This window comes from Lutra lutra, chromosome 2, assembly GCF_902655055.1.
Source record: "Lutra lutra chromosome 2, mLutLut1.2, whole genome shotgun sequence".
In the NCBI taxonomy this organism is placed as follows: domain Eukaryota; kingdom Metazoa; phylum Chordata; class Mammalia; order Carnivora; family Mustelidae; genus Lutra; species Lutra lutra.
This window is the reverse complement of record NC_062279.1, coordinates 191,894,521-191,911,848: the sequence shown is the minus strand read 5'-3', so window position 1 is coordinate 191,911,848 and position 17,328 is coordinate 191,894,521. Positions and strand designations below refer to the sequence as shown.

At 36.7% G+C, this 17,328-nt stretch overlaps 1 protein-coding gene across 14 annotated transcripts in view; it reads right to left on the bottom strand.

The window, feature by feature from the left end:
* ADGRL3 (adhesion G protein-coupled receptor L3) overlaps positions 1 to 17,328 on the bottom strand; it is an 846,536-nt gene that overhangs the window by 476,202 nt on the left and 353,006 nt on the right. The window lies entirely within an intron of this gene.

The window sequence follows — 17,328 nt, the reverse complement described above, 5'->3', positions numbered from 1 at the left end:
AAAGGATAAGCAAAAGTTGAATAAGGGAAAACATAAGATGCCATAATAAGTGGGAAAACCACAATAAAACAAATTAATAATTAGACTTAATTGACTTCCTGCCCTGACAAGAATGGTATACAGAAGACATCAATGTATTCCGTAGAAAGCTCAGGAAGGGGCTAAGGAGAAGCAATCTAGCTGGATATTTAGATGACATTAGACAGGGGACCCTATCCTTAAACTTTAATATATTTTTTCTTCCTAATAACTAGCTACTTGCTCCAGTAGTACTACAAATGAAATTATGACTTCAACAGTCTGAAAATTGTGGATACTATTTTTCCCATTTATATATATATTTGCTGAAATATTTTTGGTAGTTATATATATCTAGGGTTATTTGGGGGATGGGATGATGAAGATTAGGTTTTCTAAGGCCCCTAAAACATCCCTTGACACTAAACTTGCTAAATTGATTTGGAAACAAGCACACCAGTTACATGTGGATTTTAATATTTACTCTACCACTGAACTAACTGTATGACCTTGACAGATTATTTAACATCTCTAAGCCTTAGTTCCCTCATCTGGAAAATTAGAGAGTAGATGAACTCAAAGGTCATTTAAAGTTGTAAAATTAGTTGAATTTTTATTCTATAATTTTTGGGTTCTTGTCCTACATTTTTTACTAATTGCATAGCATCTGGCAAGCTCCTTCTCTGCTTCAGGCATCTATTTCCTTATCATTAAACATGGGAAATAAAGTAAATGATTAATAATGTCCTTTAAGCTTAGAGTCCAAGTTGAATAGGTGATTGATGATACCACACGGGCAGGTCCATGTTATATAAATTATGATGTTATATTTTTGTTGAGCAAGTAGATCAGCTTTCATCAGAGGAAAAAAAAACCTTGTTGAAAAAAATTATAACAACCAAAGGAAATAAAATGGGACACCTGCATTGCTAATGACACTAAAATTGTACAAATTTTACACTAAATTATCAAAAAATATCCTTTAAGTAAAGTTAAATTTCCTTGCATAAACTATCAAAATTGCATGTTACATTTAACACTTAATTTTATTTATTAATCCTACCTATCTTATCTTCACTAAACACATTAAAACTACTGAGTCCTATGCCAAAACATATCTTGTAAATCTCCTCTTATATACCACAGATACTAAGAGAAAAGTACATTCAAATAGCAAGTATAGCACTACTAGAAAAAAAGAAAATCATATATATTTTTTTCCTCAAATTCAACTTTTCTTTTCTGTTATGTGCTGAATTGTGAGTCCGGATAAAATTCTGGTATTAACGTACTAACCCCCAGGATTTCAGAGTGTGACCTTTTATGGAGACAGAATCTTTACAAAGATAACCAAGTTGAAATGAGCTTAATAGGATGGGGCCTAATCCAATATGGCTGATGTCTTTAGAAGAGGAAATCTGGACACAGAGACACACATAGAGGGAAGAGTACATAAAGAAACAGGGAGGGGTACCTGGGTGGTGCAGTGGGTTAAGCCTCTGCCTTTGGCTCAGGTCATGATCCCAGGGTCCTAGGATCAAGCCCTGCATCAGGCTCTCTGCTCAGTGGGGAGCCTGCTTCCCTCTCTCTCTCTCTCTCTCTCTGCCTGCCTCTCTGCCTACTTGCTATCTCTCTCTCTCTGTCAAATAAATAAATAAAATATTAAAAAAAAAAAAAAAAAAAGAAAAGAAACAGGGAGAAGAGAACCATCTATAAGCCAAGAGGAAAGAACTAGAACAGCTCCTTTAGTAATAGACATTAGAAGAAATCATCCCTGTGAACACCTTGATCTCAGCCTTGTGGCCTCTGCAACTGTGGGAAAATAAATCAGTGTTGTTTAAGCCACCAGTCTGCTGTGCCTTGTTACAGCGGCCCTAACAAACTAATACAATGTTCTTTGGCAAATCCTCTCATCTTCCTTTTCCTAGAATCAATACACTTTTAGACTTCTCCCCACAAAACTATGAATTGGAAATCATAAATCTCAAGAAAACAGTTTATAATTCCATATAAACAAATAGGGGAAAAACAGTTTCATTCTAGCAGTATTACAGCTAATATTAATAGACCTCCTATCAAAGTACACTGAAGAAATGACATGAATGAACTGATATATCCAATTTCCATTTTTTGGCCTTGTGTTTTAGTTCCAACTTATTGTCAGTCCAGAAAGATTTATTATCCCCTATCATCATCAATAGTGCCAAAATAATATGAGATTCAATATAAATTAAAAATAAACTTTAAGTCTACTTAAAATACTAATACAGAGCTATAGTCACCTTATGAGTAATAAATTTACTCAGGCAAACCTGAGTTTAGAATTAGGCAAACCATAGGATAGATAGCATGATAAGAATTAACACTATGCAAGGGGCGCCTGGGTGGCTCAGTGGGTTAAAGCCTCTGCCTTCAACTCAGGTCATGATCCCGGAGTCCTGGGAGCGAGCCCCACGTCAGGCTATCTGCTCAGCAGGGAGCCTGCTTCCCTTCCTCTCTCTCTGCCTGCCTTTCTGCCTGCTTGTGATCTCTCTCTCTATCAAATAAACAAAAAAAAAAAAGAAGAATTAACACTATGCCATTTATATGGCATAGTGCATATATATTTATATATACACACATATACATGTATATATGTATATATGCATATATAGATATATATCCCACTAAATGAGATCTTTTAGCTAAAAATAATTTCTAAAGTCGACCTCAGAATTAAAATAATAATTCACATATATGGAATTTTAATGAAATTTACAAGTTATAATTTGTAAGTCTCCCTGAAATAGAACAACAGTGTGTTTCATAATAGAGAGAAACATGTGCAGAGAGTATTTGCATTCTCTACAACAGCTTGACCAATATTTATTTAGCTGAAGGCTATGGAAATTTCAGGTATTCAAAAATTCATCTAGAGTTAAGTCAAATATCCTGAAAAGACTTTTGTCTTTCCTCCATCCCCAGCCTCCTGAATCATCTGGTTTTTGTTCGTTTGGGTTTTTTAAAAGATTTTATTTATTTGACATAGAGAGAGATCACAAGTAGGCAGAGAGGCAGGCAGAGAGAGAGGGGGAAGCAGGCTCCCTGCTGAACAAAGAGCTTGGTGTAGGGCTTGATCCCAGGACCCTAAGATCATGACCTGAGCCAAAGGCAGAGGCTTAACTCTCTGAGCCACCCAGGCCTCCACTAAAGTGTCTGTTTTTTAAAAAGCAGTAAATTACTCATTTTTCATCCTGGAGAAGAGGTGTTAGGAAATGCAATGTACCTAGAGTTAAATGAGATTACAAATGAGATACAGGTAGAAATAATTGCAACTCGATAATTAGAAGGTCTAACATCTTCCAGACATGCATTACTTTCTCAACAATTTTCCCAAACCAACAATTGGAAATGGAATGGAATATGCTCTTCCAAAATTATGTTCAAATGACATTGTTAAATAATGGAATATAAGCAGAATTAGTTTCTCTTTTATTTACTTCCATTTAAGTTATTCAATATACATCTTAATAGGAATGAGTCTTGAATGGCAGAATTAATTTTCCCTGGATGGGAAAAAATTTGATGTTAGAGCTTATAGTAAGTACTTGTCAGTATTAATAATAAAGCACACTTATACTCTTTAACCACCTTGAGGGAAAGTTAAAATAAAAGGTACTGTGTTTATTTATCTCTATGAGAGTGTATCTTTCTCCACAGTCCCGATACTTTTCGCAAGTTATCAGAAATCCAAGTTACCATGACATTTTGCCTTGAAGAAAACTGCCCCAACCTTAAATAAACCTTAATTAAATCTTGATTCTAGTGACAATGAAAACGGACCTATGACTTATCTCTTTCCCATTGTCTTATTACCACAGTAAGGAAATCCATATAATCCATATATCCATAATATAGGAGCCCCTACGCAGTGTGGGAGATGGTATGGAATCAGCCAGATGGAGATAAAAAACGTCTGTAGGTTGCTATATAGGGGCAGATTATTTCTCATGTCTTTAAATTACAGCAAAAAAGTAATAATAAACAAATTCAATGGAATTTGGAGTACTGAGTAAATTCATCAGTACTGTTTCTCTAATGACCTCCAAAGGCAGGAATCCACCAAAGTTTCTTTAGGTACTCAGACTATCCCAATATTTCCCAAAAGACAAACCCAATCATCACAACAGTTTTAGGAAAAAATAATCTGACTCTTGGAAATTTAGATTCCTTCGGTGATTGAGAGGTCAAATACAGTCCAATTACTGTTAGTTTTTACAATTTCTACCTTGAAGTTTGGGGAATGATGTTATATTCCAAGTGATTTCTAGAGAGATAAAAGATAATAACTATTATATTTAATATTCATTATTTCATGAAACAAACAAGTATTTATTGCAAATGACAAGCTAGTCACCATGCTAAGCACCTGATATTTGAAATAACAACACAAAGACACATCCAGCATTTCTCCCCAGTTTGGAGTTCTATTTTGCTTCCAGACAAATAGGCTCAGTGCTATACTAGAACTGTGCACCACAGTAGGCCACAGGAGCAGCAATGCTGTCTAGCCAGGGAAGGAGTCATAGCACAGGGGGGCTTCTTTAGGAAGTAATGAGTCTTGAAGCTGAATCTTTAAAGATAATTAAAAATTTGTCATGTGAATCAGAGGGGGATGGTTAAGGATCAAAGAGAAAGAAGAAAATTCCATGTTGAGTGTGTAGGCATGAATGAATATGGCATGCCCAGGGAGCAGTAAGTGCACCAAGGATCATATTCTATTCCTTCAAAACTAATTTCTGTTCTATAAAACATGCATAACGCCAGACTAAAAAGAAAAAAAAAATACCACGATTGTGTTTGTGCATAAATACCTTATTATTTCCTCTTTAGGTCACCAAATTATGTGCACGAATATGGACATAAGCAAATTGAGAAGAAAGGCACAAATATTTTACTCATGCTTTCCTTGTTTCCTACATTTTTAGTCACACTTTCATCCCCTTATGGTACTGCCAGAAAAATAAAGTAACACATAACAAATATGTCCACACACTAAGTACAAAATATTATAAAGCATGAACATTTGTGCTGGAAAAACCTACTGCCAATGTGTCAGACGTACTGACTATTAGTGTACAAGTAAGAGCCAAATCCAGCCTAATCATACCGAATGCCATGGTGGGTGCGATCCAACCTTCTATGTTTAAACTTTTTCATTTTCTGATTTTTATTTAAGTATCTAGCCAGGCCATAAACAAAAGCAGCTTATATTGGCAAAGGGAGGGCAACTGACAGAGGACATTCAAGTCATCACGCAAAAATTGAGGGGGACTGAAAAAGATTTCACAGCCATGGATTCATGGACTACAAGGAGATTGCTTATTATTCAGGATTAACATTTGGAATTTTATGGGATGACAAAGTGACAGTGGTTAGAGATGGTGATGGTGGTAATGACGGTGATCATGAAGGAGTGTCCACTGCAGAGAGCTTCCTCTGTGCCAAACACAGCACAAACACACTGTACGACCTACCTCATTCATTCTTTAAATAGCACAATTATGTGATGATACTATTAATGGCTAACTACGACTAAGCCCTTATTTTTCACGAGTACCCGTACTAAGTACTGTTCTTGTTTACTCCTCAATGCAATCATCATTGACACATACTACGCTTCTTCATTCTTATGATAACTTAAAGGGTATATTATAATCTACGTTTACCAATGGGAAAAGAAGACCCAGAAAGTTTCAAGTCAGACACTACAAAACTTTAAAAAAGATTTAGATATGTCAAACATGTTCTTTGTGGCCTAGAAAAAGGTACCCATTTCTGACAGAAGCTTAATAGGATGGATCCCTCTTTAAAATAAAATGGTCCCATGATAGGAATCCTATAACATTTTTTGAAAAACAGGGAGGTCTCTATCTTAGCCCCTTATTTATCATAATCACCACTATCACCATCCCTAAAAGACAGAACGAAGAGCAATATTATAGGTTACAGGTCTACCAAAGGGCTAAATGTCAATTTCAAGGTACTATCATATCTTACTCAACTTCTAAAATCAGCATCCAATGTACACTAGAAAAGTCCACAAAGAAAGGAGCCAGAAACACATAAGAAAAATGATTAAAAAGTGTTTCAATTCTCCTAAAACCTCCATTCAACTATACTGTTCTCAGATTTTGTAGCCAGAAAAGTCAAGATATTGTTATGGGATAGAATATAAATCAATAACCCAGAATTTTGAACTAATTCAAAAAGGGTACTAAAATGCAAGATATACATTCTGACATTCCCAAAACTCGCAATGCTTCTTAAATCATATTTCACAAGCCACCATATAAAGATTGCCGTTTTTAGGGGCACCTGGGTGGCTCAGAGGGTTAAGCCTCTGCCTTCAGCTCAGGTCATGATCTCAGGGTCCTGGGACAGAGCTCTGAACCTGGCTGGCTCTCTGCTCAGCAGGGAGCCAGTTTCCCCCCCTCTCTCTGCCTACTTCTGATCTCTCTCTCTCTGTGTCAAATAAATAAAATCTTAAAAAAAAAAAAAAAGAAAGAAAAAGACTGCCGTTTTTACCCATAAGGCTCACATGAGGTTTTGAGATAAAGATCTCTATTATATCAACTGTTTTATAAATATTCTTATCAAGGCAACCTGTAATTCCCCCTCATAAAAAAATGCTGGAATTTATCATAGTTCCTTAATAAATTTTGTATAATAATGAAAATTTTAAAACCTAAAAATTGAAACAAAACAAAACAACAACAACAACAAAAAAACCCTGAAAACCTGATCAATCATTTAAGGTAAAACAGCCAAAGCATATACTTTTATATTAAATAAACCACACCCTTTGAGAAATTCCTAAGGTTAGATTTTGAGTGCTCTTACGAAATCCAACTCTAGTGACCTAAAGCACTTTAGCATTACAGAGTGAAAGTCAGGCAGTCAGCTTGCTGGAAAATTTTACATTAGTGATGACTTATAAATGCTACTGTAAAGCAACTCCACCCATTGGAACAGTCATTGCCATCACTAAAATGCCCAGTTCTGTGGAGGGTACACATTGATAGTAAATGGATTATCGACTTTTACAGCCTTATTTTCAACAAAACCACATAGTGAGTCTACGGACCCCAGCAATTCCTGGTGCCTGACATCTGTGACTCAGTGACATTTTTGTAATAAAAACAACTGTACCATGCATCCACTAAGGACACATAATGGAAATTTGCTTTAGATTATATATGTGTATGAGTGTCCGGGCTATTTAAGAGTGAAATATTCTAGAGTGTTTCTGTGTTAGGCGTCATTTTAATCTGATAGCAAATTAAAAATCACTAAGGCAAAATGCTTTAATTTAGGTCATACTCACTATTGGATTATGACTAATGAGTGATATTTATTTAACACAGAGAGAGAGAGACAGAGAAAGAGAAAGTGAACAGAAGCAAGGGGAGGGGCAGAGCAAGAGGGAGAAGCAGACCCCCTGCTGATCAAGAAGGCCAACACAGGGCTATGATCCCAGGATCCCAGGATCATGACCTGAGCCAAAGGCAGACACTTAACCAACTAAGCAATGCAGGTGCCCGATGACTAATGATTTTTAAGAACCAAATGTTGATAAGCCTTTCACCAGAAAATATCTGAATTTAGGGACTGATCTCTCTCTCCTCCTCTTTTTTTTTTCCCCAAGATTTTATTTATTTATTTGACTGACAGAGATCATAAGTAGGCAGAAAGGCAGGTGCAGAGGGGCTACAGCGCGTGGGGGGTGGGCAGGCTCCCTGCTGAGCAGAGAACCTGATGCAGGGCTTGATCCCAGAACCCCAAGATCCTGACCTGAGCTGAAGGCAGAGGCTTTAACCCAATGAGCCACCCAGGTCCCCTTAGAAATGCCGTAATCACCCCAACAGTAATGGACCATAGAGTGCTTTAAATACCAGTTATTGGACATACTTCTAAAACTCAAGGAATTCAAGAAAAAAAATTCCTTTTTTGGCCTCTCTTAAAAAACATAAAGACCTGAAAATACTTGGGCCCAAGTTACTACACTGTAAAAACTGAAGGTGAGCAATGACTGCCCTCAAACTGGCATGGTGGGCCTTCACCCCAGCCTGAAACCCTCTTCACTGAGGCTCACCTACCTATTGCCCTTTATATCATCTTAACCCCCAGCCACTTTCAACACTTAGTTTTACTCCTTTATATTATCTCCTGGGTCTGTAGGAATCTGTTAAGTCTGGCTTTGTTTAGCAAAATCTTTTATTTCAAAATAAGGAAGGCCCTTCCCCACTGCAGTAAATGCTCTATATAGAAGACAGGGGGATCCTTAGAAACAGGAAAGTTGAATCATGTTATGGCTCTGCCCAAAGCCCTCCCATTGTCCTCAGACCCAAAGCCCTTAGTCAACCTCACTAACCCCCCAACACACAACGGCTCCTACCTTCAAAAATCTCCCATTCGCTAGTGCCCAGCTCATTGCTCAGTCTGTGTTAGACCAATCACCTTGTTGTTCCCCCAGTACACTCCCGTCTCACAGTCTTTTTGCACTTCCTGTTTCTTTTGCCTAGAATGTTCTTTTCCGAGTTGTCATGACTCAGAAGTCACTCTTTCACGGAGATATCCTCTGAATATATGCTGTACACTTGCAACATCCCCACATACCAGCAATCCCTCTCTCCTTCCATATTTTTCTCCATAGTACTTAGGGAGATAGGATTACCGTATTTTAAAACCATATTTTCAATTTCCCCTCCTCTCTCTGCTGAACACTCCCCAAGAACACCTTCTGTGAGCAGAATACTCTCTCTGTTGCTTGCCTCACCCCAACTCCTGTGTTCTCCGCATCTAGAACACCGCCTGGCGCATAGTGGTACTCAGCGTTTACGGAAAAAAAAAAGGTAGAATGTATAGTCTTGACTTTATTACCTTTTTAATCACTTCATATGTCTTTTGCATTCACCAAGAAAAAGATGCCTGCTACATTTAAGCTGGGAAATAAAGAGGTAAAATTTATTAAAATTAATACAAATTGGTAGGCATTTCTCCTACTGGACATTTAATGCCATTCTAAAGTAAATGAAGGACATTCAGACTATGTCACCCCAAAATATGCCGCATTGGCATAAGAATTATTTGGAGTTGAAGGTAATTAAGAAACAGCAAACACAGGAGGAGCTCTCTGCCCTTCTACTTTCTACATAAAGGCAGGGAATAAATTTCTTTTGTAAAGGAAATTTACATCTATAAAGGAAATTTCCATTTGTAAAGCTGTCCTCCTCTCCCTTACCAGGAATAAGAGAACTACTCTGGAAACAATTCTTATCACCTGAGATGACAGGAATCTGCATAATAAACCTTATAAAGGACCCTCCTTACCTACATTCCCAGTCACTTCTCCCAACTACTCCTGCTGCGGAAGCCTGAATGTCCTTTTTCTCTATCTAAGGTTTCTTTCCATAGTTTTTCATGCTTTGTTAAAATGGTATATAGGCCCCCGGTCTAATTCATTCCTTGAGATTTTCACTTCATTTCTGTTATACACCCACATGCATATGAAATAAAACTTTTCTCCCGCTAATCTGTCTTTTGTGGGTTGAATTCAGAGGCTCCAACCTCTGAATCTAAGAGAGCAAAGTTTTGTCTTCCCTATACTGACGGAAATTTAAGTCAGCGTGGCCACTAACACTTTTTTAAACATTTAGATATAAAATCAATTTTTATCTCTTTCCCTTTGTGTCTCCCGCTGGCCCTCTCTCTGTCTCTCTTACACACACACACACACACACACACACACACACAAATGGTGGTTAGGAAATAGGTCGTAGAAAATATCAATATAAATGAGAAAAACCAAACAGCTAAATTTAGGGGAGAGATTTTATAAGTTGAAGTGGAGCATAATTTGTCACCCCAATATACGTTTCTATGGCATAAGGATTATTTTAGGCTCATTATTTTTAAGAAACTACAGATTCAGAAAAAGCTCTTAACCTCCCCCTCAATTGCCTAAATTTACATTGGAAAGGGGGCCTGTACTAGAGAGCTATTACCAGAAATACCTTCCAACCTAAGACTCCAAAGGCATAACAGGGTAACCTTTGTTTTCAAACATCTTGTCCCCCTTTCCTGTTAATGACCTTCCACCCCTTGGTGTCCCTAGACCCTTACCCTTTCCTTAGCTAGGCATATTATTTAAGCTTCAATTACCTAGCTACACTTTGGGTCCCTTATGTGTATGGGGCTTCTGCATGTGTAAAATTTGTTTTTCCCTTGTTCGCCTGTCTTATATCAAATTAATTAGACCAGCCAATGACCCTGAAAGGGAAGAAAGGAACATTTTTCAGCCTCTACAGTAGGTGACCATGAAGGGACTGTGAGGCTGCTGCAGCTGTGACAGCCTTGGACTTAGGACACAAAGCTGACAGATGGTAAGAATTCTTACCAGAGCAATCTCCTGGATCTCCGCCTGCAGGGTCCAGTGGAAGTGAGAGTCCTACACACCCGCCCCCTCCACCTTTTTTTCTTTTCTAACTGAGGTTAGTAGGAAAAAAAAAAATTGGGAAGTAGCTTCTTTTTCATTTCTTTTTTCTTTTCTTTTCGTTCTTTCTTTCTTTTTTTTTTTTTTTTAAGATTTTAGTTTTTCATTTGACAGAGAGACTGCAAAAGAAGGAACACAGCAGGGGGAGTAGGACAGGGAGAGGCAGGCTCCCCACTGAGCAGGAAGCCCCATGCAGGACTTGATCTCAGGACCCTGGGATCATGTCCGGAGCCTCAGAAAGACTCTTAAGGACCGGGCCACCCAGGTGCTCTGGGAAGTTGTTTCTTGGGTACAGCAACTCTGATAAAAGATTTATTTTGAAGACTCTTGTTTTTATTGATCCTTCTCATCCCTGAGATGGTCAGTGTTTGCTTTGTCTCTGTTTGTTGTTTTGTGTGTCCTAAGAAGGAAAGTCACAGGGTAGACCTCAGGCAAAAGTGTCCCTGTATGCTTGTTGTGGGAGTTGTGCTCACCAGACCCGCACATGTGTAGATAAACATGGCTGGGGGTTACTATGCAAATGACATAAAGGCTATTGCTGAGGGACATCTTGGAAGCCAAAGACACAGAAATGGTAGGCGCAGGTTGAGCCCTTAGAAGCTATAGGGCAGTAGCCACCTAATTCAAAGACTCTCATGTTAAGATAACTTGGTCATGAAATGAGTTAGACTGACATTAGGTTATCCACCAGCCTCAAGAAAATGGTCCATGCAGTGAGGTACTCTGTAAGACACTGCACAATCCGCCACCCAGCAGAGCTATTAGTTTGGCTCCAAGAGACCCAAACCTTAGCTAAAGCTATTCATGTGCATAAATAAATAAGAATGGATGAGGTTTTCCTTTTTATCTTGTTCTATAGAGAGAGAGCTTGGCTTTGTGCCCAGTACGAATATTCTCTCTGGTCTCCACTAGCCTGAAGGTGCATGCCCTTGGCTTGCATCTTGGGGGCCATTAAGTAGACTGAGTTCCTGAGATACGAAGTCACAAATAACACCCTCTCTCTTTATCCAATGGTGCCAGGTCTTGGGGGAATCTGTCATCAAGAATCCCCAGTACATAAGGGCCTTCTGTCATTTCAACCTTTGTTGTTTGTTAGTGTTGGAATCCACTAGCACCTGCCTGGTCTTCCAGATCAGCAGGTCTGTGATTAGAGGCATCTCACATTCTCACGGGAGACCAGAGACATCATTTTCATTATACAATTCTTAACGCCTGAGGACAATGAAGGTCTTTGCTTTCTTAAGCTAATTCTTAGAGTGAACTTTCTGGATCTTGTTGTCAACTGCATCTTTTGCACTCTCCTTTAAGGATACCTCTTACATGCATGATCAAGCCATAAAAAGGTTTATTGGTTTGAGTCACTCCTGAGATTAATATAAGACCCTTCTCATCAATGTCCAGATAATGGATACTTTGAATTGACTGCATTTAAAAGAAAACGATTTCTACTGGTACCTACATAAAGACCCAATTAAAAAGAAAACACAGGAATATAACGGCAAGCCTCTGGGACTCCCTTAACAAGATGAAAGAACAGAAATTAGACTTGAAACAAAAATTAATGTTGACATCCAATGTATAAAATCCCCTTTCTCAAAATCCAGCCTCATCTGCCTGTTCTAGCTTCCTTTATCCTACAAGATTTACAAAGAGCACTCCAGCCTGATATCCAAGCCTAGGATAAACAGGCTACTCAAATAAATGCTGACTGCCAGGAAGTGAATTCAACAGACACACCTGGGATAGGCAGTAAAGTTCACCTTGCTATTTCTTATGACTCCGGCTCTCCAGGAATCTATAATCACACTCTACCAACTTCAGTTTTCCTTCCTATGTAATGTCTTTTGCAGATATACCCTAGATGCCCCACCCGAAAACTCATGTCAACCTGGACAACAGCAAAGTTTTTTAAATTATAAAGCCAGTTAGCCTCAACATTCAGAAGATCCTACCAAGTTAGAGAGGAATTAGCATCAGATGGAAAACTGGGTTAATAAAAAATCTTAATGTCGGGGCTCCTGAGTGGCTCAGTGGATTAAAGCCTCTGCCTTCGGCGTGGGTCGTGTTCTCAGAGTCCTGGGATCAAGCCCCACATCAGGCTCTCTGCTCAGCAAGGAGCCTGTTTCCTTTCCTCTCTCTCTGCCTGCCTCTCTGCCTACTTGTGATCTCTGTCTGTCAAATAAATAAATAAAATCTTAAAAAAAAAAAAATCTTAATGTCTTCCCCAGAATCATTACTAAAAATTTTAGCTATCTAAATAGATAACCTTAATTTATTCCATCTGCCAGAAACACAATTTGGATCAAACTGTTCTTTTATAAAGTAGTGAGTTCTGCATTATTATAACTGTCTCAGGGCTAAAATTTTACAATAGAAGCTATAAGGTCTGTTGGTATCTCTTTGTAAGTTTATGTGTGTCTATATATGTATGTTACGGATCTGTGATATTTCTCTACCTCTGGACGGTATTGCCAAAATTAATTTCTAAAGAGCTCTATTTAATTGACTTAAAATTAAGCACTTAAAAATTCTTTATTTCTGGAGTTCTCAAAAATATAACAGAAATTAATCCAAATGTTTTTCAGGTTCATGTGGTCTGGAAAAATATTTGGTATTAAAGCTAGTTTAAGTTCATTGGTTTAATTAAAACAAATAAGCCTCTAGAGTTATCAACATTGAACATAATACACACATACAACTTTTATTCTGTTTGGGTTTACTAGTCAAATAAGTTCACGTTTTATCTCCTACAAAATTTGTCAGCAAGAAAAACAGCTTAGGATGATAGCTGACTTTGTCTAATGTCTCACGAAGGTTTTGTGAATCATCGAAACAGTTCTTGGGTGTAAGTAATTTAGAAAGGTATAAGTAGAAGAGTTTTGTGAACTTTTTAGTACAATTATATTTTATGGGATGTATACTTAAAAAGAGCTTCTAAACTAGTTTTTGGTAACTTAAAATGTTTGAGTTTTGCTAAATGAAATGAGAGAAATACATCAAATATGTAGATTATTTGTAAATAAGATAAAAGTGAAATATTAATTAGTGAACATAAATATATCTACTTCAGGCTTTCTTTTCACAGAAAAATGAAAAACATTTGCGCATATTAGTAAACATACCTTATTCCACATTAAAAGATTATACTATGATGAAATACATGTTTCTAGAAATTGTGAAATATATTAATGAATTTGCCAATCAAAAGAAGCTGGTATAATGGTCTATAATTGCTCACTTTTTAGTTTTGTTAGAAATTAAGGTTTCTAAGGGTTAATATTCTAATTAATGCAACTAATTAAAACTACTGGAAATAATAAGGGAAAGAACTCTGTATGCAAGGAAACTAGGATGTCTTTGAATTAAAAAAAAAAAAAAGATATGGGACAAGGAAATGTATTTTTGTTAAAAGAAAAGGAACTAAATTTGTCCTAAAGTAAAACTGGTTATTTCAAAATGGAAAAGGGAAGAATGAAGGACAAAATAAGATAGAAAGTTGGGAAGAGAAAAACAGGGAGAGAATCTTACCTTGTATAGTCAAGCTGGCTATAATTGAATGAGTTTATTTTAAGGGTTAAATAAAATCCAGCTTTAAAAATTAGTAGTATATTTATGTAAAACTAAAACAATTTTCTTTTAACTGCTAAAAGGATAAAGATTTCCTGTACTGTTGATCTGCTCTGGATATTAAGATATTGTGAGAGGTTTTCCTTTACTTCTTAAGTAATCTTTCTAGAAAGCAATGATTGTTTCTTACAAAACTAATTTCCTATTGTCTTAATCAGGTCTCTGATTATTTAAGAAAATTGAGTCTCCTCAGTATTAAGAGAGCTAAGTATTGCTTACAACCATGTAACTTTTTGTATTTGCTATTGAGATCTTTTATAATCACTTTGGTTAATTACATAATTAATCATGGTCTCATAATGATCTGTGAACTTTATTTAGTCAAGAGCCCCAACCTTTTGATATTTTTGATGTGCTTCCCCCAAATTAAATTCTAAATAAAGTCTTTTGGACCTGGAACTAACGTTAGAATTTTCCAGAGCATCCCTGAAAGATCTCAAAAGATTTGTTCTCTCATAATGTTTATAAGAAGATATGGTATTCTAATCAGGCTTACTCGATATATTAAATTATGGGGGAGACATTGTCAAATAAGTGATGCTCAGCCTTTTTAGGTTATATTTGTATGACTATTTGTTACCAATACAAGGCTTTTAAAAGATTTATGAAAGTTCTGGAAATCTGATGAGTCTTGGTTTAATGTTATTGGTTGTAATTCAAGTTATTACTTTAAAATGTTATATGTCACAGAAATAAGCAAAGTTCATTGTCAAATGTAATAAAATGAACATTCATCAGCTCTTTAATCATGACCACTCTTACGTCTTTTGTCATTTCCAGTTGTTGTTTTACTCTGATGCTTTTGCAAAACTGTTTTATCTTTTCATGGAAAAATATTTGAGTAAAGGTTTCTGATAAACTAAGATCATAGCATTGAACTGGGTAGGAATTTAAAAATTTTCTAATGTAAAAACTGGATTCATAAATCTGCTAACAATAGATCAAGATCAGGAAGAATTAATTACATGGGACTGAATAAACTAATGATTATAATTTTTTATGACTTTCTATTTGAAACATTGCTGATTCTTTCATGTTTATTTTCCAGATTTAAGGAAAATTTAAGATTTAAGTTATCTATAACTTTAGAGCAAATATTTATGAGCCAGAATGAAACTGACTGGTGACTCAGTCAGTTGATTATCCAACTCTTGATTTCAGCTCAGATTCTGTTCTCAAAGGTCCTGGGATCAAACCCAAAGTCAGGTTCTGAGCTCAGCAGGGAGTCTGCTTTAAATGTTCTTACCCTCTGCCCCTTCTCCTACTCATGCTCTCTCTCTAAAATAAATGAATGAATCTTTAAAAAAAGAAAGAAAGAAAGAAAAAAGACAAAGAAAAGAAACAATTTTTCTCCTTATCGGATCCCACCAGAATTTGAAAACCTATAGCTCAATAGCTCAAAGGTGGACAACCTCTGGGCCTTGTGCTGTGTGGCCACTCAGAAAGTTCACCAGGAGAATTCAAACTACAAACCAGGAAAATCTATCACATTACCACTGCCTGCTGTCATTCCATCTTAAGATACTTTGAGCCTGACATTTATAAATATTCTTGACAGGCAACTCTCAGGATTCAGATGCTGGATTTACAATTGGCTCCCACCATTAAACCTTTGTTGTTCTTTTGTTTCCATTGAAATGTCTTATATTAATTGCTTGACTATATAAGCCTAATTTTGGAAGCCCACCTGCAAGGCCAGCTCCCAAAATGAGAAACAAAATGTTTCATTGTACTGACCTATTCTCAAGACCAAAATTAGTTCAGTGGGATATGGAGCAATCTACCAATTTAGTTTCTGGATTATGAAACTTCTTATTTGACGTTTCAATGATGGGACCAAAGGAAAGTGAATTTTTTAATCCCAATATATGTCTCTTTGGTATACAAATTATTTCAGACTCATTACTTTTAAGGAACTACAGATATAGAAAAAGCTCTTTACCACCCCCTCAACTGCCTAAATTTATATTGGAAAGGGGGACTGAACCAGGAAGAGAGCTATTTATTACCAGAGGTATCCCGTCAACCTTTGTTTTCCAAACATCTCCTCTTGTCTTCCTATGAATGGCTATTTTCGCTTTTGTATCCCTAGACTCCTACCCCTTCTTTTAGCTCAAGATCTTATATAAGTTTCAATTATTTGACTCTGCACTTTGGGTATCATAATTTTACAAGGTTCTTTTTTTTTTTATTTTATTTATTTATTTTGACAGAGAGATCACAAGTAGGCAGAGAGGTAGGCAGAGAGAGGGGGAAGCAGGCTCTGCGCTGGAGAGAGCCCGATGCCGGGCTCAATCCCGGGACCCGGAGACCATGACCTGGACCAAAGGCAGAGGCTCTAACCCACTGAGCCACCCAGATGCCCCTACAAGGTTCTTTTATATACAAATTTGTTTTTCTCCTCTTAATCTGTTTTATTTTAATTTCACTAGCCAAAGAACCTAGAAGGGAAGAAGGGAAATTTTTTCTGCCCCTTGGAAGCAAATAGGATCAAACTTTTAAAATGTAAAAAAAAAAGGAAGTCTAATTTTCAGTTAAAATCTATAGCTAATAGGACTTTGAGATTCTTATTAAAGACCTATCGTTCTAAACTGGGGAAGGCTAAAAGTATATCTTAATAATCTTATGAATTAATGAGGATTACAATGAATTCCTAAAACAAAGATTGACAAAATCGACTTTTTCTTTCCTTTGAACAGCTTTCACTCAAGAACATTCTCCTCAGTCCTCCATCAAGTAGAGGCATTGCCCTAGCACTAATTTAAAGAAAATTCTGCATAGCATTGATATGCAAATTCTGATTGCTTCAGCTCAAATACTCTTCATTTGCATAAGCTAATTTAAAAATGGGCTGTTAACTCTACTTTGAGCTTGAAAATCTGAAAACCCAAAGATGTCAATTGTAAAAGTTAATTGAGAAGTTTAGAAAAATTTTCCCAAGTCTACAAAACATCCTGTTGTCTAGCCACTGATGAAGGAAGTACTTCCCCTGGTGAGATGTTTAGAACAATAGGCTAAGCACTTGAAAGAAAAATGTCCAGTAAATTAGAATTATTGCAATTTCCTTTAATGTCCACAATTGTTCCTCATACCTAAATAATCATTCTTTTTATTATACTGTGAGGTCGGCCAATAACCAGTAAGTCCAT